We start from the raw sequence: 24,038 nt of genomic DNA, 5'->3' as shown, positions 1-24,038 counted from the left end.
GCGCCTTGGTTTTACTATCTGCGAAATGGGAATGGTGAGGCTTCCTTGAAGGCTTAATAAAGATAATGCACTTCCAAGTGTCTGACATAGGAAGGTTGCTTCAAAAACGTCTACTGTTGTTTTAGGAAGATGTTATATCCGCAAGGCCGGGATTAGCTCAGGGAAACAGCACTGCTTCGTCAGACACCTGGGTTTTTGTCAAGGTTCCAGCGCAAATTCACTGTGTGAACTTGAGCAGGTTACTACTCCCCGTCCCTGGTGCCGAGTTCCGCCTCCCTGGGATGAGGGTGCTGAACAAGGTCTCCGGGGTTTGCTCGGTGCCAGGAGGCTGGGTTCTAGAGAACTGTAGCTAAGGGGACCAGGAAAGTCTCTGACTCAAAACAAAAATAACGCACAGACGGCCAAATGGGTGTTTGTTTTTATCGTACTTGTCTTCTTGGGAACTTGACTCTTAGGATAATGGTGCTGCCATTTCTCACAACACTTTCAGATTCATTGGTTTAAAATTATCTGCAGAGCCAGTTCTTGGAACCAAAGTAGAAAAGCATCTCATTGCTTTATAGCCATGCATTCATTTCGTCTTTCTTTTTGTTTATGTTCTGAGCAAAACAAAAAAAGCTCTCATTCCCTTAAGGCAAACTAGATTCCAGTTCCAGTTCTGCCACTAATTAGAGGATTGTAATTTTCTCTCTTCGGCCTTGGTGTCCTCCCCTGCAAAATTGGATAATAAAATCCACCTTGTCGGATGGCCATTGACGAGCTGAGGACTAGGGCAGCAGTGCAGGCAGGATGCTTGGCTCAGGATAGGCAGTAAAATACATTAATACAGCCACCTATGCATACCTTCCCCTTCCTGATTACCTGCTTCACCTCTTTATCCACTGAATAAATTCATCGTCCACTAAACTTCAGGCTCCATATTGGAAAAACCAAGGCCTTTTTCCTCTTGTGTCTTTCCTCTCTACTTGCACACAGAACATGTCACTTACGGCAGGTCTGCCCGCCTCCAGGTCTGCCCACCACTTCTGCTCACCAAATATGTGGGGTTTCCCCGCACCAAGCAATTATTGTGACACCAGCTGAGTGCCCTATGATCTAACTCAATTCTGACACTATCTACCTGGACATGGTGTCATATCCCACGTGTAAGGGCGCAGTCCCACAAGACTGTCCCCCTCTTCAGATGCCAATCCCATTACCCACAATTCCTGTCCAACTGCTACAAATCTGAGGTAACCTTCACCCCCTGTTACGTTCGATTAACTTGCTAGAACAGCTCACAGAACTCAGGGAAACGTTTACTGTAATGAACACAGTTCACCACTGAAGGATATGATAAAGAATGCAGATGAGCAGCTAGATGAAGACATGGGGGAGGTCTGGGAGGGTCCTAACACCGAGCTTCTGTCCTGGGGCACCTGTGTTCATCTGCTTGGAAGCTCTCCAGACCCCATGCTATTGGAATTTACAGAGGCTTCCTCCTATAGGCATGGTCGGTCCCCAGACCCCGTGCTATTGGAATTTACAGAGGCTTCCTCCTATAGGCATGGTCGGTCCCCAGACCCCGTGCTATTGGAATTTACAGAGGCTTCCTCCTATAGGCATGGTCGGTCCCCAGACCCCGTGCTATTGGAATTTACAGAGGCTTCCTCCTATAGGCATGGCCGGTCCCCAGACCCCATGCTATGGGATTTACGGAAGCCTCCTCACATAGCCATCCAGGAGCCCACCCAGAGTCACCTCATTAGAACAGAAGATACTCCCAGTGTCCTTGTGACTTAAGACTTTCCAAAGGTTTTAGGGACCCTGTGTCAGGGACTGGGGACAAAGACCAAACATACATTTTATTATAAATCACAATATCACAAGCTCCAAATGATTTTCTTCCATTTCCAAAAATCAGATACACTTGCAGAGGTAGATTTGCTACCATAAAGGATATTCAAAGGGCTGTGCTCAGGTCCCAAAGCTTTCTCTTTAGACTACACACTGCATTTATTCATGTGTGCATGTATGTATGTGTGTACATTTGGCATTTAGTAAAATCCTCAACGGTGTGAGACCGGCAGACAGACCTGAAGCCAACGCCGTGACGTTGAACCAGTCCCTGACGTCAGGCAGCCGGGGCTTAGGATGGTACCCCGAGGCCAGGAATACTGAGGGCGAGGATGCACTGTGGAGCCAGCCTCCAGGCCAGGGAGGTCCACTCTGGCTGGGTGACCTCTGTCAATCACATTATTCTTTGAAGTCTCAGTTTATTCACTAGGGAAATGGGAAAGATAGTCTTATAAATTTGTTATGAGGATCGTAAGTGGCTAGTTTTATGAACACGCAAAGAAGAGGCAAAGGTGGGAGTGTTAGTTATATGTAAGGCGTGAGGCATAACATGCTTGCACCAGGTCCCATGAAGCAGGGAACGATGGGGAGGAAAAGGCAGACCAGCAGTCTAACTCCGTACCAGCCTCTAGGGCGGGAAAGGCCCCCCTTCCTGCTGTGCAGGCCCCTGCCCTTCCTGTTTGGGAGCGTGCTATCTTTTTTGGCTCTCTCTCTCCCTCTTCTTCAGCCACTGGCCTCTGCAGTCCATCCAGCCCTGAAGCTGCCAGGCAGGTTCCAAACGTGTTTATGAAATGCCTTCACCTGAGGCTGCCTGATTGGTTTATCAGGCCGGCCCTGGAACACTCCCTCACAATGAGCAGTGACATTCACAGCTTCCAGAGGTGCCAGGGAAACATTTTTCTTGCTGCCTCCTCTCTGTCTCTCTCAAATGAGGCAGTCATTACAGTCTTTCAAAGGTGGACTCTGTCAGCGGACAATGTGCCGAACTTCCCCCGGGAAGACCCTGGAAATGTCAGGAACCGGATAGCGCTGCGCAACGTGCACAGAATCAGCCGCTTGGAGATTGTAGAACAAAAGGTGTGTTTCTCCCTGTTCTGCAGCCCGGCTGGCTTCCCGGGCATGCGACCTGCTCAGTCACAGAGTCCTGCGCCCAGAAGCGCCCGCACTTGGCTTTATTAGTCTGCATTTAAAACTGGCATTGCACAATACGGAGAACAGTAAAATTTGTGCTGATAATTCAAAACTTTAATTTTTCTTTTTGTAGAAAAATGTGGACTAGCAAATTAAAAAACACCATGAGCAGTTGAGAACTGCAGAAGAAAAGAAAAATGTCTCCATTTTTGTACTTAATGATTCTTTTTTTTTTGCTGCTTTTGGAACAAGGAGGCCTGCATTCTCATTTTGCATCAGGCCCTTCAGATTAGGTAGCCAGGTTTGTCTGTAGCAGTATAAAAAACAGCAGATGTTTCTATCATAGGGATAGCAAATAAAAATAAACACAAATTACCAGCCCTTTGGCATAACTCACCTAATGATGACTGCTGTAGCCGAGATTTCTTTTCCCAATTTGTGGCTTATTCACTGCGTGTACATATTTATTCTTGCCTGTACTAAAAAGCTGTCTACTGCTGGACACACACATTTTTCTCCATTTCAATGGCTTGGTATTTTGCCTGGGGTTGTATCTAGAATACTTTTTTTGGTAATGCAATTATATCCTTCTATCTATGAATGCTGTAAGAAAAAAAGACTCTTCTTCCTCTCTGGCCATCTCTCAGTGACTGTCTCTCTCCACCTGACAGCATATTAAAGGCTCTGAGAAGTCCTGCAGCAAAAACAAAGAGGCCTAACATCCAACCTCTTTTGCTTTGATTAACCCAGACTTTTCAAAACCTGTTATTTTTCAAACTGGTTTTGGTCCCCTTCTTTGGTATGAGACCTCTGATCATCCTTTGAGTCAACAGTGTAACACATTATCTATAAACCCAGCTGTGGGTTGAGATCTGAATCGTGCTCCCGCCAGGGGCCTAGAGGAAGTCTCTTAATCTTTCTAAACCTCAGTCTTCTCATCTGTAGACTTGGATTAATAATCCTATCTCATAAGATTATTATGACTAAATGAAATCATATGTGAAATGTATGCAGTAGGCACTTGATAAAGGTAGAAGCTGTTTTTATTAAAAAATCTTAAGGAGATGCTTCCTTTCTATAAGCCAGTCCTACCCTCAGCAGTCATAGCCTGTCTTCGTGTTCCCTGGCCCATCTGTCTCACCCTGGTTTTTTTTAACTCTCAACTTTGGGCTCATTAGGAAGTCAGCACCCCCCAGCCCACCAGTGTGTCTGCGGTTCTCACCCGGCATGCCAGGGATTGTTGCGTACATTTTTCTTTCATATCACCCTCCTGAAACTGGGCTGCAGTGGGAATGGGGCACAGGCAGGTCAAGAGGCCACTTTTGCTACCCGACGAGGAAGGGTTTATGGTCTTTGTCCTCATTTGGGAAATTTTATTTTTATTTTTTGAAGGAGACAGTCCTTTAATGCACCTAAATGTTGATAGCTATAAATATTACAATGCAATAAAATCTGCCTGCTGAGAGACAGACAGACACCAGCCCTGAGCTGAGTGACATCATGTTCATGGAAGATTGCAGTTAGCCGAACAGTCTGTTCGACACTGAGTTCTTAATCCCACGCAAGAGCACCATGCAATGAGTAAAATGCCTTGTGTTGGACTGGCTGTTGCTGATGCATCCTCTGTCTCCTGCATCATCACGACAGCTCTAGTCATGGGCCTTGTCCCCTCTCTGGTAGGGCCCATTTAGGAAGGCCCAGGGAGTCTTCCTGGACCTAGTGGGTAGAGCGTCAGCCCTCCAGTGCACCCTCCAGGATGCGGAGGGGAGTGCACCAGGAAGCCACCTGTAGGATAGTCTCTGAAGCAGTTCAGCGTAGGAATCAGAAACCACTCTAGGTATTTCAGGCCCAAAGCAATTAGAGTTACTATAAGCCATCAGGTGCTTACAGGAGGAATAGAAGTCAGGGCCACTTGAAGGCTACCGGTTCAAGGCCATACCTCCACAGCTGCAGGCCAGAGGTCAGGAAACTGCTGTTGCTATTGCTGCTGGTGACCAGCAACTAGAACTTGACCTCTGACAGCTGCAATCACATCTGCCCAATCTCGCTTACTTTCTTCTTCCAAATCTTGCCTAAATTTACTTCAGCCTGAACTCTCTAGCTGCAAAGGGGTCTAGCAAACTACTATAGGTTTTGAAACTTCTAGCCCTTAAATACAGACAGAAGGTGAGGGAATGTGGAAGAGAGTGGACTGGATTCCAGAAGACCATATCAGGCATATCTTCTAGACAAAATGAGAATAGCTTTCGCCGAACCGGTTTGGCTCAGTGGATAAAGCGCCGGCCTGCGGGCTGAAGGGTCCCAGGTTCGATTCCGGTCAAGGGCATGTACCTTGGTTGTGGGCACATCCCCAGTGGGGGGCGTGCAGGAGGCAGCTGATTGATGTTTCTCTCTCATCGATGTTTCTAACTATCTCTCTCCCTTCTTCTCTGTGGAAAATCAATAAAATATATTTTTTTAAAAAAAGAATAGCTTTCATTTAGTAAGATCCTATGATTTGTCCGATGTTATGTTAGGTGATTTACATACTTATCCCAATTTGATTTTCACAACAGTCCTGTGAGGAATATATACTAATAGCTCCATTTTAAAGATAAGAAAATTGAGGGTCAGATTGAATAAATTACTCAAGGTCTGTGATGGTTAATTGTATGTACCAACTTGGCTAGGCTATCATGCCCAGTTGTTTGGTCAGACACCAGTCTAGATGTTGCTGTGAAGGTATTTTTTAAAGATGTGATTAAATCAGTAGTCTTTGAGTAAAGCTGATTACTGTCCATAATGGGGTTGGACCTCATCCAATCAGTTGAAGGCCTAAGAGAAAAGACAGAAGTCTGTGCTCCCCACTTTGCCACCCCCCAACAGGAAGAAAGATTGTACCTCCAGATTGCCTTCAGACCCAAGACTGCAACATCAATTTTTGCAGTAATTTCAAGCCTACTGACCTGCCTTGAAGATTTTGGATTTTCCAACACCCACAATAAGCATGAGCTAATTTCTTAAAATATATCTCCAGATAGGTAGGTAGGTAGGTAGGTAGGTAGATAGATGATAGATAGATAGATAGATAGATAGATAGATAGATAGATAGATAGAGATATAGTTAGGTAGATAAATAGATTGATAGTAGCTCTATATCTATCTATCTATCTATCTATCTATCTATCTATCTATCTATCATCATCTCCATCTTATTGTTTCTGTTTCTCTGGTGAACCCTGATGAATACAAGATCCAGCAAGTAGTAAATATTATAGTTGAGCTTCAAACTCAGGTTTGTCCAACACGAAAGCCCACGCTCTTGGGACACAGATTTCAGACCGCGTCATGTGCTTAGACTTCCACCAGCTCTTTCCATGCTCTAGGAATCCCCAGACTCCACGGGGGAAAGATGTCCATGCATTCTGGGACATCTCAGGTCAAGAGGAAGCAACGGTCTACCTCAATATGCAGAGCCAAGTTATGCGGAGGAATGCGGTACCTGTTTGATAGTCATTCTTCAAACATTTCTTGACTACCTATTAGGGATCCGAGACTGTGTCTGGCTTAGTAGAGATGCAAAATATACACTCAAAACAACCACAGCAACTGCATGGCCCCTGACTTCCAGTGTGAAGATGATAGCCTCAAGCGGATGTTTCCTGTTCGTCTGGAAATCCCCCAAGAGAAACAAGAGGAACAAGAAGCAGAAAGTCAAACTCTGTCTTTGTTAAAACTATAAGAAAGTCAAAAGTCTAAATAGATGGAAAGACTCTCAAAAGATGCAGAAATAGATCAGGAGCAAGGGAAGGAAGAAGAGAGAATGTAGGGGCTGCAGACCTGAGTTTGCCAAGTACCATTGTCCAAAAGTTTAAGTTCAAACCCTAACTCCTTTACTTATAAGAGTAAAACTGGGTGGCCAGGCCAGGAGCCAGAGTGTCCCTGGATCTCGTTTGGTCCTGAGGAAGGAAAGAGAAGGGGTAGAAGCCGCACAGTCACACCATGTTTGTAGGAAACTACAGTGTGAGAATAGGGAGAGAGAGGTTTTACTTTGGTACCAGGCCTGAGTTATAAGGAAAGTTCCTGCTGGTTTGGAACCTAGCTTCCTGCATGAGCTCCTCTGAGTAGCAGATGAAGGAAAATTACCCCTCACTCAAAAGGTTATTCATCCCAGGCCTGGGCAACAAGGACTTCCACTTCCGAGCAGGTAGAGTAACGGGGACTAGATTTACCTTCTTCCTGAAAACAACAACAAACAAAACAAAACAAAACCTAAAAAGCAGACAAAATATTTGAAACAATGGTGTTCAGGCTATTGGGTGTCACCAATGACATTCAGTGATCCCTGAGAGATGGGAAATAAATGAGGTGAGCCCTACAATTGTCGCAGGTTAAAGCTTAGAGAGTTTTGAGGTCACCGCACAGAGAAGGAAACCCAGCCAGAGCCTGGTGAGCTCTCCGTTCAGGAGAAGAAGCCAGAAGACCTGAAGGTTAAGGGGACTAGAGTCGTCAGGGAATAATATAGAGAACAAAGGGTCGGGGTTGGGGGGGGGGGGCGGGGGGGGGGGAGAGAGAGAGAGAGAGAGAGAGAGAGAGAGCTCCCGGGATCTGCAGAGGGCCCTCTTGAGGCCGATGAGGAAACTACTGAGCAGACAGGGGGTGGGGGGTGGGAGGAAAAAGGGAATCGCCTGAAGACAATTCTTCAGGTGAAAAATTCCCCTATAAGACCAGGAACAAGGCAAGGCTGTCTGCTCTCAGCTCTCCTACTGATACATGCGACAACATGGACGGCTTTCAGTAGCTATGCGGAGAAGAAGAGTTTGTTCTGTTCGGTCCTATTTATGTAAAATTTTAGGAAACACAAATAAATTAAAAGTGACATAAGGCACATCAGTGATGCACAGGGTGGGTGAGGGGAAGGAAAGGGCCTGGGGAGGGATTACAAAGGGCGCAGGGAAACTTTTCTGAGGGGTGAGTATGTTCACTATTTGATTGTGGCAGTGGTTTCATGGGTGTGTACATATGTTAAAACTTATCTATCAGATGGTACACTAAATATGTACAGTTTCTTGTATAAATTATACCTTGACAAAAGTACAAAGACACTACAAAAAAACAATAAAGGACCAAAAAAAGAAAAAGAAAAAGAAAAAAGCCGAGGAAATGCAATGCACACACACACACACACACACACACACAGTGGCCTGAAGGAAACACTGGAAACCATGTAATAAAAAAAAAATAAAATAAAAGATGCAGCTATTGAAAAGGGATAGCTGATTCCACAAAAATCTAACAAAGATTCTCATCGCCAAAACACATCCTTGCAAAATTCCTGGACCTCAGCGATAAAGACCCTTCTGTGACCTGCTGACTTCAGGCCCCTCGGAGTCCACACTCAATGCTCGAAGCCTGGAGCAAATCCTGGAAATTCCCCAAGGAAGAGAGTGTGATCTAAACGCTCTGTGCCGAGTTGTTACTTTAGAAATAAAAACCTGAACATTTTTTAAAAATATGTTTTTATTGATTTGAGAAAAAGAGGAAGGGCGAGAGAGATGGTATCGGCTGCCTCCTGCACGCCCCCTCCTGGGGGTTGAGCCTGTAACCCTGAAATGTGCCTCTACTGGGAATCAAACCAGCCACCCCTCAGTGCACCCAGCCAAATGAGCCACACTGGCCAGGGCTAACCTTGGACATTTCTGAACATGCAAGAACTTAGGAAAGATTGTTCTTTGAAGTCTTTCTGAAGAAACTATTGGAAGATCAACTTCAACTCAAATGACACTCAGAATGGAAGATAACAAGGAATTACACGAGGGGCACTGCCCGGTGGAGAAAAGGCTGTTGTTAGAATGAAAATGCCTGGAGAGATTTAAATATGTTGGAGAAGTCTGAGAACTTGATTGTACAACAGCCTGGAAGCATCAGTGTCTCAGAATACGGCCAAGAAGTAAACGCAGGAAAGCGACCATGTCTGACAGCAGTGGCGATTCAGAATTCCTAAACTGATATGCTGAGGTGCTGCCAGCCACTCTGCCTAAGCCATTTAGGCTGGGCCGGATTTTTTTTTAATCCTCACCTGAGGATATTTCTTCTGTTGATTTCTAGAGAGAGTGGAAGGGAGGGAGGAAGAGGGGAGAGAGAGATGAAACATTGACATGAGAGAGACACATCAGTTGGTTGCCTCCCACAAGCCCCCTACTGGGCTGGGGAACCTGCAACCAAGGTACGTGTCCTTGAACAGGAATCGAACCTTCGACTCCATGCTGTAACCAGTTTGGCTCAGTGGATAGAGCGTCAGCCTGCGGACTCAAGGGTCCCAGGTTTGATTCCGGTCAAGGGCGTGTACCTTGGTTGTGGGCACATCCCCAGTAGGGAGTGTGCAGGAGGCAGCTGATCGATGTTTCTCTCTCATTGATGTTTCTAACTCTCTATCCCTCTTCCTTCCTCTCTGTAAAAAAATCAATAAAATATATTAAAAAAATAAAAGAAAGGAGGGTAGTGACAGCACCCATTTCATAAGATGAAGTAGGTTAAATGAGGATTAAAGAAATAAAAGCACATGAAGCTTTAAGAAAAAACAAAACCTTCGACCCTTCGGTCTGCAGGCAGATGCTCTAACCACTGAGCACCCGGCTAGGGCTAGGCGTGATTTTTATAAAGAGCCTGGATATGGAATTTTTACTGCCTTCTTGAGAGTGGTGCATGTGCCAGTTTCTTTGGAGGGAGCAGGGGAGAATGCTCCTCCCCATAGAGTTGAAGATACCAAGTGATCAAATAACAACTTGCTCAGTAGTTAAAATGATCTTAGCAGAATTTTTAAAAATGATTAAAAAGTTGTCAGATTCACCCTGGCTGGTATGCTTAGTAGTTAAAACATTGGCCTGTGCACCGAAGGGTTTCAGGTTTGATTCCCACTCAAGGGCATGTAAGTGGGTCTCCGGTTCCATCCCCCACCCCACTCAGGGCAACCAATCCATGTGTTGCTCTCACATTGATGTTTCTCTCCTCTTCCTCCTCCTCCTCTTCCTCCTCCTCCTCCTCCTTCTCTTCTTCCTCCTCCTCCTCCTCCTTCTCTTCTTCCTCCTCCTCTTCCTCCTCCTCCTCCTCTTCCTCCTCCTCCTCCTCCCTTCCACTCTCTCTCTAAAAAATCAATGGAAAAAATGTCCTTGGGTGAGGATTTATTTTGGGACAAATAAATAAATTTTAATTGGGTTGTATTTTAGGTTTTGGAATTATTGTTAATTTTTCTGAGATGTAGTATTACAGTAATGTCAGAAAATGTCCTTATTCATTGAAGAATTATGCTGAAATATTTAGGGATGGAGTGTTACATCTGTGATTTGCTTCCAAATTATTCAGCAAAAAAGTATACATCACAGACGAAGAAAATATGGCAAAAATGTTAACAATTAATGAATCTTGGTGAACAGTATATGGGATATTCATTACACTAATCTCTCAATTTTTCTGTAGGTATAAGACTTCCGAAATAAAAAGTTACCCAATTAAAAACAGAATATCAACCCTGCCGGTGTGGCTCAGCATCAATCTATGAACCAGAAGGTCATGGTTTGATTCCCAGTCAGGGCACATGCCCAGGTTTCTAGCTCAGTCCCCGGTTGGGGGTGTGCAGGAGGCAGCCAATCAATGATACTCTCTTATTATTGATGTTGCTATCTCTCTCTCTCTCTCTTCCTCTGTGAAATCAATTTTAAAAAACCAGAATATCAAAACAGCAAAGATTATTTTTTATTTTTTAGAGAAAGCAAGACCCCAAAACCATGTAGCTTGGTAAGTATTTGGGCTTAAATATATGATCAGCCCTGGCTGTTTTGGTCAGTGGTTAGAGCATCAGCCCTTGGACTGACGAGTCATGGGTTTGATTCCGGTCAAGGGCACGTACCTTGGTTGCAGGCTAGATCCCTGGTCAGGGTGCATGTGGGAGGCAACCAATCAATGTGTCTCTCTCACTTCAATGTTTCTCTGTGAGTCTCTCCTCCTCCCTTCCACGCTCTCCAAAATCAATGGAATGACTATCCTTGGGTGAGGACTAACAAACAAACAAAAACGATACGATCAGGTGACTCAAAGAAATGACTTCAATGCATAGGAAATGTGCTTGCTATTTGGGGACTGAGAAAGAGCAGAATATAAAAACTGTGTCATTCCTGGCTGGCGTGACTCACTGGTTGCGTGCTCACCTATGAATCAGGAGGTCACAGTTCAATTCTCATCAGGGCACATGCCCAGGTTTCTGGCTTGATCCTCAGTATGGGGCGTGCAGGAGGCAGCTGATCAACAATTCTCTCTTATCATTGATATTTCTAGCTCTCTCTCCCTCTCCTTTCCTCTCTGAAATCAATAAAATATTAAAAGTTTTAAAAAAATTTAAAAATTTGTTGGAAACCTGGAACTCCATGGTAAAGTTACACATTTTCACTAGTAATTTTATAAAACTTCCAGAGGGGACAGAACCCCTAATAAAGATAATTTTTAAAAAGTGAAGCTATGCCAGTGCACTACTAAGTTCAAGAAAAGAAAATCCAGCCTTAAGCTGTTATGAAAATACTAGAGGCCCGGTGCATGAAATTAGTGCACTGGGGGCGGGGGGGGGGGGCAGTCCCTCAGCTCTGCCTGCTGGCTTAGGCCTGCTCTCCATCCCCTGAGGGGTCCCAGACTGTGAGAGGGATGTCTGACTGCCAGCTTAGGCCTGCTCCAGCAGTCACATCCCTCTCACAGTCTGAGACCCCTCACTCCTTACTGCCCACCTGCTTGCTGCTCCTTACCACTTGGCTCGCTGCTCCTTAGTGCTGCCACGGAGGCAGGAGAAGCTCCCGCCACTACTGCTGCACTCGCCAGCCATGAGCCCAGCTTCTGGCTGAGCAGCACTCCTCCTGTGGGAGCGCACTGACCACCAGGGGGCAGCTCCTGCTTGGAGAGTCTGCTCCCTGGTGGTCAGTGAGCATCATAGCGACTGGTCGTTCTGGTCGTTCTGCCCTAATGGTCACTTAGGTTTTTATTATATAAATGTTGATGATGAAGATTGGAATGAATGAAATACTGGCCTCAGGAAATGAATCCAATCCTATTAGAAATCTCAGAAAGTTCTAGAAGAGACTATTGTGCAAAAAGAATGAAACTCTCATTTTGAATAATTGCATTGGGCTGCTGAAACCCCCCGATGACCAGGGTGAGAAGATAAAAAGTCAGGGAAAACAGAGAATGGTTGAAAAACATAGAATCTATTTCCAGTCCAAACTGAGTGATGAGGCGTCAGCGAGCTGTAAGCTGGGAGCACACAGAAGCCAGCCACTGGCCCTAGGACAGAGCGTCCATCCCGGCTCACCCGGGAAATGGATGCACAGCGGGGGCAGGGCGGGGCAGGGGAGTGAGTGGGAGGGGGAGACTGCCCTCAGCTGCGAGGCGGCAGCGAAAGCTTATGCGCAGAGAATTTAAGAACCGAGGTGAGGTGTGGGGGAGGGAGGGCGGGGATGAGATGTAATAAGCCCTAAATTGCTCGTTTTGATCAGAGAGTCTGTAGCAGCAGGCATACTGCTGGTGCTGCAGAAAGCACTCATTTTGGAGGGAAGAGGCGAGCTGCCGGCTGGGGACAGAAATCAATACAAATAAAGCCAAGACACCAATGCGTCACACGCCGGGGACTATAACTCCAGGAATTCTTGCTGTCAAATCCCACTACCGAGAGGTCTTCTGAGCCCAGCCTGGCCTCTGCCCACCTGTCCGAACGGATGGTGCCGTCCGCCCTGAGCCAGCCACGTAATCTGCTGGGTACAGGGCAAAATGAAAATTTGTTCCTTGGTCAAAAAAGCGGGGGAAAATGCCACGAAAAGTACTAAAATGTAGCTCGTTCCTTTCTTGTGAAGTGTCTTGATGTGATGTTTTTTAAGTTATTTACTGTCCATCTAAGAAAAATTAAAATTTCTCACTATTAGCATGAATTTTGCCACTCATCTTTATGTTATGCTATGGCACTTTTAAATGCAAATATAAGAGTCCTAGTCAGTTGGCTTAGTGGGTAGGGTGTCGGCCTGCGGACCAAAGGGTCCCAGGTTCCATTCTGGTCAAGGGCATGTACTTTGGTTCCGGGCACATCCCCAGCCCAGGCTCTGGTCAGGGCTTGTGCAGGAGGCAACCAATCGATGTGTTTCTCTCATATCGATGTTTCTCTCTGTCTTTCCCTCTCTCTTCTACTCTCTCTAAAAAAAATTCAATGGAAAAATATCCCCGGGTAAAGATTAAAAAACAAAACAAATAAATTTAGTTCTTACCAGAACTGTGGAAACGCTGCGCAAAACTAACTAAACTTTCAACATTTTCCTTCTTGATTCCTGCACATCCTACCAAGACTCTCTGCTTCGGCTGGTTGAGGAGTGAGGGAAGCCCAAGGGAGAGGAGCCATTGAGCTACCCCGCCTTTCTTTCCTTACAGCTGAGGAAATTGAGGCCCTGAGGCCACCTAAGTCAGAAGCAGCAGAAGGGGGACTCCAAGCCAGGTCTTTTTAAAAAAAAAATATATATATATATATATATATATATATTTCAGAGAAGAAGGGAGAGGGAGAGAGAGATAGAAATATCAATGATGAGAGAGAATCATTGATTGGTTGCCTCCTGCACACCCCCTACTGGGGGTCAAGACCACAACCGGGCATGTGCCCTTGACCGGAATCGAACCTGAAGCGCAGGCGGAAGCTCTATTCACTGAGCCAAACTGGCTAGGGCCACGCCCGTCTTTTCCCTCTTCGCCCTTCCAAAGTCCCTACACCAGGATGCCTAGTTTCCCCAGTTCCCTAATTTACATCTTGATCCTCAACCACCTCGTAAACTCCTAAATGACAAGGACCCTATGAATCAAGCTGAGGGCCCAGCACGGTGCCGGGTGTGACGGAGTGAGTTGTTATTTCAGCAAGTAGACCAATGAGTGAATAAATGAATGCATGATCGAATGGTGACTGCCTATAGGAAGGTTTTTAAAAAGCTTTCCAGTGCATTCTAAGGGAACTGTTAGTATCATTGTTGCTAGCCATTGCAAACCCTCTTTGGCAGAAGGCTGGGTCTAGCAGATAAAAGAAATCAGGCAGATGAAAGAAAGCGGTTCCAAAGGAGCAAAAAGTCTCAGGCTGCCTGCCCAGGTGCCAGGGAGGGGCCCCCAGAAAAATGACTCCCCCAGCAGGCCTCTCTCCCTTCCTGCCTCTGCACACCACTCACGCCCTCCTGCTGGAATGCTTGGCCATGCTCTGCGCCCCCCCAGGCCCCTCAAGGTCAATTTGATCCAATGCTTATAATTGTCTGTTGCCTTCTATTTGGGCTCCAGGTGCTTTGATTGTAAAAACACCCATCATCCCTCCCAGGGTCCGGGGCTGTGAGAGAGAAGTTCATTAGTCTTTACGGTGCTAATATTTCATGTCGCGGTAGCGGGCGGATCAGCCCACGCATCCTGCAGTCTCTCCGCGCTGCTTGGCTGCCTGTGGGATGGTCGCATTGATTGCATCTATAATGACATGATGGCTGCTCTCTGGAGTGAGACATGTAAATACCTTGACCTTCAGGCGGGAGGGAAAGGACCTTCGTCAAAAGCACGCATGTGTCCTCAGAGATCTTGAGAGTCAACTTTGCTGGGAAAGGTCTCACCAGGTGACATCTCTTCCCTACAATGGTGACCCCCATCGGTCCCCCTGGATGCCCATATTCTTATGATGCGTGGATGGATGGATGGATGGATGGATGGATGGGATGGGTAGATGAGTGGAATCACTTCAGTTAGATTTGACAATTAATAGAGTGTCCACAGTGAAAGGGCTCCCACAGATCTTTGAATTCAACACCCTCATTATACAGAAGAGAAAACTGAGGTTCAGAAAGAAGGTCCTGAATATTAAGGAGCAAACCTGGGTGTGCAGACTTCTAATTGGATGTCTAGGACATTAATATGCCTGTGGTCCAGTAACAACTATCTATATATATAAAAGGCTAATATGCAAAGTGTCCCCACAGGAATTCAACTGGGGGTTCTACCACTCGCTATGATGTGTGCTGACCACCAGGGGGTGGCATGGAACGAAGTAAAGCCCTAGCTGGCAGCCAGAAGGCCCCGATTGGCCCTGATCACCCACCAGGCCTAGGGACCCTACCTGTGCACAAATTTCATGCACCAGGCCTCCTGTATACTAATAAGGGCAGCTTCTAGCCCATATGGGGCCTTTTTGCAAAAAAAGGAAAGGCACCCCTTTCCCCAGGCGGACACAGCCCAGCTCAAGGTGTCCGGCTGGGCAGGCCGAGTGCAGCTGAGTTTAATTCCCGGTCGATGCCAGGTGCCCTTGTACAATGAACAACCTTCATGCTTCTCACGAGTGGCTCTGACTAGGAATGTGAGGACAGGGCCTGCGCCTTGTTTACCTCTGTGTATCCCATCTCATTGAGAGCTGCGCCAGTGCCAGTACCAGAGGAAGAGAGATGTTTACACAAGGAAGGAACCGGATGGGGAGAAGGAGCAAGACCAATATCCTTGGGAACCCCGTAAGTGAAACTTGGGGAAGGCACAGAACAAGTAAAAACCCAAACAGCCGATTGCTCAGTCAGGCACAGGAAAATAAAGCAAAGTGAAATAGAGCCCAATTAGTTTGCTTAAACAGTATTCAACTCCAGAAGAAAATGGAAGGATAGCCCGGCTGACATGACTGCGAGCTGTGCAGAGGGGCCAGGCAATTATATTAGGGAAAACAGATAAGTTTGTGAGTTGCCAAATAAAGAAGCAATCATAAAGATGAAAGCAGGCGCTTTCCCCAAATGGAAAACGTAACTAAATCATTCATCAGCTTCCTATACAGAACTCAGGCACCTGATCTGGAGACAAATAAGGGGTTGTTTTTTTAGATGGTGTTACCTCGAATAGCCTGATTCCTTTGCCTCGAGCTAATTTGGGTTAACCTGTCTCCCCAGAAGGCTATAAAATTCTTCCTTTCTTCCATAAACCTTTGGAAGGACAGATGGTCACTTGTCTGCGTTTTGATTCCCAAGGTGAAAGGGAGGGGTCTGGGGGAGGGGTGTTGTCAAGAGGCCGGAGGCAGAGAAAAGGTAGAAGATAAAATCTTTCATTAAGTTCAGAAGTTCAATAATGTCTTCTGTTTGTCTGTCTCATTTATTTAGACAACATGGCCCTCTGTCAGGGTCAGGGTGGCCTGTCCCCAAGGCAAAGATTTTATCATCTTTTTTGGAGTCACAGATCCCTTTGAAAATCTCCTCAAAGGGTATTAACTCCTTCTCCAAAAAAAGATGCCCATGGACACATGCTCACACACTTTCACACTTGTGCATCCTCTGAAGCCCCTCCTTGGGTCCCAATTTAAAAACCTCCATCTTAAAAAAACCAAGATGGTGGCATAGGTAAACACCGGAGATGGCTGCCTCGCACAACCACTTCAAGAATACAACTAAAAGACAGAACGGGCATCATCCAGAACCACAGGAAGGCTGGCTGAGTGGAAATACTACAACTAGAAGGAAAGAGGAAAGCATACCGAGGCTCAGAGGAGCTGCGGTGCGGAAGTTAAGTGCACAGGTACGGAGGCAGACGCAGAAAGGGCTGGCAGCTGAGGACACGGTTGGCTTTTTCAATTGAGAGGGAGTCTCAAACTCCCTACTGCTCTGAACTCTGGTTCCGGGTGAATCTCTGGGGACCCTGACTGATACGGCAAGAGGCTAGACCAGCCCTAGGCAAACTACAGCCTGTGGGCCGGATCCGGCCCGTTTAAAATGAATAAAACTAAAAAAAAAAAAAAAAAGACCGTACCCTTTTATGTAATGATGTTTACTTTGAATTTATATTAGTTCACACAAACACTCCATCCATGCTTTTGTTCCGGCCCTCCGGTCCAGTTTAAGAACCCATTGTGGCCCTCGAGTCAAAAAGTTTGCCCACCCCTGGGCTAGACTGTCTGGCATCGTTCGCATCTCGAGGGCGGCTTTCTCTCAGAGGTGCTTGCAGCGATTACCCGGACACTGAGACTCGGGACCTCTTAGGGAAGGACTGACGATCAGCCATAGCTGTTTGCTCCGCCCTATTGATCCCCTGGGACCCCGCCCCACCCAAGCTGTGCACAGAGGCTTTTGCAAGCTGAAAATTACCTAACAAACTTGCAGCTGGCCAAGGCCCCAGGGCAACTTGCATTCCTTCACAGCTGAGCTCTGGCTGAATAGCCTCAGGCAAAGACTAGGTTAGCACCTCCTGAAAGATCCAGGAGCCAGTATACCTGGTGGTCAGAGTGACTCAGTGAGCACCAAAGCCCCGCTGAAGCAAGTCTTGTCCTGAGGGGTGTCTCCAGCACAGAAGTTCTCCCACTGCAGACACAGCTGATTCTCACAGCCAATTGGTCAATTCCTCCCAGTGATACCTACAACAATCAAGGCTTAACTACAATAGGACTGTGCACACAGCCCACAAGGAGATGCACCAAGAGAGTCCACCTCAGGTAATTGGGGAGGCTGAGCCACTGGGCTCTATAAGACACCCAGCACAGAAAGCCACTCCATCAACACAGGGAAGCACAAAAAATGTGGAGACAAAGAAATAGGACACAAATGACAGAAATGGAGGAAAGCAAACGACTGGATATAGAGTTTAAAACCACACTTTTAAGGTTTTTCAAGAACTGTCTAGAAGCCACCGATAAATTTAGTAAGACCCTCGAAAAGACGGGTGAGACCGCCGATAAATGTAGTGAGATCCTCAAGAAATCTAGTCAGACCCTCGATGTTATGATAAAGGACCAACTGGAAATTAAGCATACACTGACTGAAATGAAGGATATTATGCAGACTCCCAACAACAGACTAGAGGATCGCAATAATCAAGTCAACGATTTGAAATACGAAGAAGCAAAAAACCCCCAACCGGAAAAGCAAAATGAAAAAAAGAATCCAAAAATATGAAGATAGTGTAAGGAGCCTCTGGGACAGCTTCAAGTGTACCAACATCAGAATTATAGGGGTGCCAGAAGAAGAGAGAGAGCAAGATATTGAAAACCTATTTGAAGAAATAATGATAGAAAATTTCCCCTACCTGGTGAAAGAAATAGACTTACAAGTCCAGGAAGCGCAGAGAACCCCAAACAAAAGGAATCCAAAGAGGACCACACCAAGACACATCATATTAAAATGCCAAGAGCAAAAGACAAAGAGAAAATCTTAAAAGCAGCAAGAGAAAGAAACTCAGTTACCTACAAGGGAGTACCCATATGACTGTCAGCTGATTTCTCAACAGAAACTATGCAGGCCAGAAGGGAGTGGCAAGAAATATTCAAAGTGATGAATGCCAAGAACCTACAACCAAGATTACTTTATCCAGCAAAGCTATCATTCAGAATGGAAGGTCAGATAAAGAGCTCCGCAGATAAGAAAAAGCTAAAGGAGTTCATCACCACCAAATCAGTATTATATGAAATGCTGAAAGGTATCCTTTAAGAAGAGGAAGAAGAAGAGAGACCTTGGGGAGAAGGGGAAAAATGGAGAGAAACTTCAAGTTAGGTCTTCATGGAAGTTTAGCCTGTAATTTATCAGTGCTGCCAGAAGGTGGCACTGCTGCAGTCATATGGCTCTTCTTGCAAGTGAGCCTGCATGTACATATTTCTGGGTTCTAAAATCAAACCAATAATTTTCTATTCAAAGTTTTTAATAAATTAAGTATGATACAGAGACCCAAATACTTATCTACCAAGTGCCTAGTGCTGGTCTAGGTATTGGGGTGCAAAGATAAAGAAAACACATCAATGTCTTATATTCCACTCTACTTCCTGTAGCAATAACTGGCCATTGGTGGGACTAGATTTTCATTCCTAAAACTCTCCCAACCATTTTCCTTTTCAGAGTCAGGTGGTGGGTACCTATATGCCTTTCCTATATGCTATGCCTGGTATCCCCACCCCGCCCTCTGATTTTCCCAAACTCTGAGATGATATAGTTTCTTTTCTCTGAATAATCAAAATAAGGCTTCTTTACTAAACCAGCGAACCATTACACAGATGAAGAAGTATTACTCGTCACCAAGGAGTTCACTAGCTCTCTTCATAAACTAGAGGTGGATTTCCTAGGTGCCTCTTGCCCACTCATGTCTCATGCATATGTGCGTGTACACACACCTACACACACACTCTTTAGGCCAGCTGTGGGCAAACTACGGCCCGCGGGCCGGATCCGGCCTGTTTGAAATGAATAAAACTAAAAAATGTAATGATGTTTACTTTGAATTTATATTAGTTCACACAAACACTCCATCCATGCTTTTATTCCGGCCCTCTGGTCCAGTTTAAGAACCCATTGTGGCCCTCGAGTCAAAAAGTTTGCCCACCCCTGCTTTAGACTGATAGGAGGTAGGTCTGCTTTCACAAGGAAGTTGAATTTGGCTTAGGCTTTGAAGAAAACTCTAATTATCTCTCAAAGTATTTGTCTTCTGTCCTCTGAATTCCCAAGTCCTTAAGATCTGGCATTTAACACAAATTACCGAGCATTTCAGCTACTTGTGTACACATCATGTCCTACAGGATAGGGATGTGTTCCTGTCTGCCTTGGCATCTGCAGTAAAATGCTCAATAAGTAACATTGGTTGGCTATACCAGCCAGCAGGAGATGAATAGTCAAAGACTTGCAGGGTGAGGAGGTGGGGAGGTGGGGGTGGGGCAGAACACACTGGGCAGAAAGAGTAGCAAGTGCAAGGACACCCAAGTAGGAAAATCCGAGGCTCTCATAAGAGAAGGTGACTCCTCCCAGTGTGACCAGGGAGGGAGTGTAAGGAGGGTAGAGGAAGAGGGAAGGCTGGCAGGTGAGGAGCAGTCAGAAAAGAGGCCCACACAAAGAGATATCATAATTAAAATGCCAAGGTTTAAAGACAAAGAGAATCTTAAAAGCAGCAAAACAGTTAGTTACCTACAAGGGAGCACCCATACTACTGTCAGCTGATTTCTCAACAGAAACTTTGCAGGCCCGACGGGAGTGGCAAGACAAGGACCTACAACCAAGATTACTCTACCCAGCAAAGCTATCATTTAGAATTGAAAGTCAGATAAAGAGCTTTCCAGACCAGAACAATCAAAAGGAGTTCATTACCACCAAACCAGTATTACATGAAATGTGAAAGGATCTTCTTTAAGAAGAAGGGGGGAAAAAAAGTTAAAGAACAATAAAATGGAAATAAATACATAACTATCAACAACTGAAAATAAAAATAAACAAATAAGCAGAACAGAAACAGACCCATAGATACAGAGTTGCCAAATGGAAAGGGGGAAGGGAGGATGAGTGAAAAAAGTGAAGGGATTTAGAAGTACAAGCTAGTAGGTATGGTGTAGTCATGGGGGTGTTTTGTACAGCATAGGGAATATAGTCAATAATATTCTAATCACTATATATGGTGTCAGATAGGTATGAGATTTTCCGGGGTGATCACTTAATAAGTTTTATAGTGTCTCATCACTGGGGTGGACACTTGAAATTAATATACTATTGTATGTCAACTGTAATTGAAAAATTTAAAAAGGATTAAAAAAAATGGTGGGCTTTTTATAAAAATAATAATAAAAAAAAAATCCTGCTGGGCTTGCTTCAATAAGCAAAGGGGAGCCAGAGAAGGATTCCAGGTGAGGAAGATGTCAGCAGGACGCAGAAAGGCCGGCCTGGGCTCGGCAGGGAGGAGGGGAAACGCACGACCCCCATTGGGGGGTGAGATCATAAGAGAGCGGAACCTCTTACCCAACACCCTGATGGGGATAAGGAAGGGGGATTCAGGTGAGCCAGTTAAGGGAAGAATGAATGAGCAGAACCTGGTGCCTGCACGCGGAGCGGCAAAAGAGTGACCTGGGGCCGACAGGGAGAGGAAGTGCTGGACTTGGGGCCAAGACTCATATTCAAATGTAAACTTTGATGTTATCTCCAAGTGAATTTAAATACACAATTACAAAGACACACACAAACAAGATCCTTTGTCGATACAAAGAAGTTCCTTCCAAAAAGTAGATGGAAAGATAAAGAAACTTGAAGAACGAAAACAATTTTGAAGTAGAATATTAAAATGGAAGGGTTTGCTCTACCTGATTTTTAAGACACACTGTAACTTATAGTAATACAGACAGTGTGGTATTAGAGAAAGAATGGACATATAACTCAATGGAGCAACATAGAAAGTCCAGAAACAGACACACACAAATATGATCATCTGGTTTTTTCACAAAGGTGTAAATGAAATTTAGTGGGATGTTTTCAGCAAATGGTGCTAGGACAACTGGATAGCCATATATATATATATATATATATATATATATATATATATATATACATATATATATATATATATATATATATATATATATATATTTTAATGACCCTCAACCTGCACCTTACACCATATACAAAAACTAAACAAAAATGGATTGCTGAACTAAATATAAAATGTAAAGCAATGAAACTCTTACGAGAAAACATCAGAGAAAATCTTTGTGACCTTGAGTTTAGCAGTTTTAGATATGTTGCCAAAAGTATGATCCATAAAAGAAAAAGAAGATAAACTTAATGCGTCAAAATTTAAAGCTTTTGCTCTGCTAAGGACACGGCAAAGAGAATGAAAATTCAAGCCATAGGTTGGGAGAAATTATTTGCCAATTGTGTATCTGACAAAGGACTTGTATTTATTACAGAAAGAACCCTCAAAACTCAACAGTAAGAAAACAACATAAAAAAAAAAAAAACAGACAAAAAGTTTGAGCAGATTTCACCAAAGAAGAAAAACAGATGGCAGATACACACATGAAAAGATGCTCAATGTTCTTGGTCATAAGGAAATACAAACTTAAAACCACAATGACATATCACTATATACCTATTAGAATGGTTAGAATTTAAAAATATATATATATACAGATACTATCAAGTGCCGGCAATGATGTGGAACAACTGGAGCTCTCCTGCGTTGCTGGCGGGAATACCAAATGGTTTAGCGACGGTGGAAATGGTCTGTCAGCTTCTTACAGTCATACACACACTCACTATACCACCTAGCCCTTCTGCGGCTAGATTTTTACTCTAGACAAATGAAAACATACGTTCATACAAAAAAAACACAAAAAACTGTCCACAAATGTTTATAGAAGCACGATTCATAACCACCAATGTGGAAATAATCCACATGTTCTTCAACTGTAAGTGGACAAATAAGTGGTGACACAGTCATGCAGTGAAAACTACTCCTCAGTAGAAAAGAACAAACTATGGACACATATAACAACGTGGATAGATCTCAAAGGGATGGTGCCCAATGGGAGAAGTCAGTCTTAAAAGACTCTATGATTCCTTTCATCTGGCCTTCTGGGAAAGGTGACGGGGACATGCGGCGGGCCAAGCTATGCCCCCTCCTCAATGAAAGGTATCTATGTTGTAATCCCTGGCATCTCTGAGTGCTAACTCATGGCACACAAAAGGGTTTTGCAGAGGTGCTGATGGTAAGGATCTTGAGGTGGGCGATGATCCTGGGTTAGCCAAGTGGGCCCTAAATGCTGTAAGGGGAGGATGACACAAGGACATTTGCTCCCCAGAGACTCTGAGAGCAGGCCCGTGGCCCTGCCAACACCTCGATTTCCGCCCAGGGGTCCCCATTTTAGACTCCTGGCCTCCAGACTGTGAGAGAATAAATGTCTGTTGTTTTAAGCCACCCAGTTTGTGGTGCTTTGTAGCAGCCACAGGAAACTAACACAGAACAGCCAACAGATCGGCGTTTCCAGAGGTTGGCATTGTTGAAAGTGTTCTGTATCCTGTTTGTGGTGACCTTATAAAAAGCCAGGCATTTACTGAAGTCCATGAAACTGAACTGCAAAAAATAAATACTACTGTATTTAATTTTTTAAAAAAATCAATCAATAAATAACATTTTAAAATTAAAAAGCAAACAAAAAAACAGCCTGGGACCTCAAAGAGAAGTGGCCCGGCCTCTGCTGAACCCCGAGAGGTGTGGAGCAAGGTTGAGGGGCGGCCAGGTCTCCGGCCCAGCGATTCAGGCCATCGCGGGAAGTGCTGGAGGAGCTGCTGGGGCGGGGCGGGGGGACCACCACGCTAGTTTTAGACACCGTGAACCTGTGGGGACCTCAGGCTGTCCAGGTGCAAGGTGCAGCAGGCCGCTGGAGATGGTGACTCTGAGAGGCAGGACCGAGTGTGGGAGGCCGGAGTGTGCGGTGGTCATGAACACAGACATTCAACTAAGACAGTGATGGCGAACCTATGACACGCGTGTCAGAGGCGACACGTGAACTCATTTTTTTGGTTGATTTTTCTTTGTTAAGTGGCATTTAAATATATAAAATAAATGTCAAAAATATAGATCTTTGTTTTACTATGGTTGCAAATATCAAAAAATTTCTATATGTGACACGGCACCAGAGTTAAGTTAGGGTTTTTCAAAATGCTGACACGCCGAGCTCAAAAGGTTCACCATCACTGAACTAAGACAAACCTGGGTGAATTCCAGCTGTGTCCCTCTGCACGTTACGTAGCCTCTGAATCCCAGCGTCCTCTGGGAGGCTGGGAAAATGTCGACACTTATTTCCTGCGAGGATTCAATGGCAGAAGGAAGTAAACCAAAGCTGAGCCTGGCGCGTGATAAGGGCAGAACCTGAGCCAGGACAATTACTGCCCAGAGGGCAATGGGGCCCCGACATGTGGAAGGAACCATGAGGGCTCCCCGCAGGGTGCAAGGATGGGCGTCACAGGAGTGAGTGGGGCCAGCGGGGAGGCTAAGCGAGAGGGTGGGTCAGCGCTTGGGCCAGGGGAGGAGGAGAGGAGGAAGCTGTGTGTCCATCTCCCAGGGCTGCTGTGATAGTAACCACAGACCATGCGGCTTAAAACACCAGCCATGTGTTGTCTCAGGGTTCTGGGGGCTGGAGGGCCAAGATCACGGTGTCAGCAGGGTTGGTTCCAACTGAGGGCTGTGAGGGAGAGTCCACTCCAGGCCTCTTTCCCAGCTCTGGACACCTAAAGACACGGGGTGGGGGTGGTGGGGGGGGTGGCAGGGGAGGGGGGCTTTGAACTGGCAACAGG

At 45.3% G+C, this 24,038-nt stretch overlaps 1 long non-coding RNA gene across 1 annotated transcript in view; it reads right to left on the bottom strand.

Moving 5' to 3' along the window:
- Positions 1-16,760: 16,760 nt before the first annotated feature.
- Positions 16,761-24,038, bottom strand: part of LOC132237366 (uncharacterized) — a 109,033-nt gene continuing 101,755 nt past the window's right edge. Inside the window, exon 2 of the long non-coding RNA XR_009453517.1 lies at positions 16,761-16,903. This is a non-coding gene — a long non-coding RNA (uncharacterized LOC132237366). The remainder of the gene's footprint in view (positions 16,904-24,038) is intronic.

The sequence above is a fragment of the Myotis daubentonii genome, chromosome 6, assembly GCF_963259705.1.
Source record: "Myotis daubentonii chromosome 6, mMyoDau2.1, whole genome shotgun sequence".
Lineage (NCBI taxonomy): Eukaryota > Metazoa > Chordata > Mammalia > Chiroptera > Vespertilionidae > Myotis > Myotis daubentonii.
Note: the sequence above shows the minus strand (reverse complement) of the source record. Positions and strands in the feature narration are given on the sequence as shown.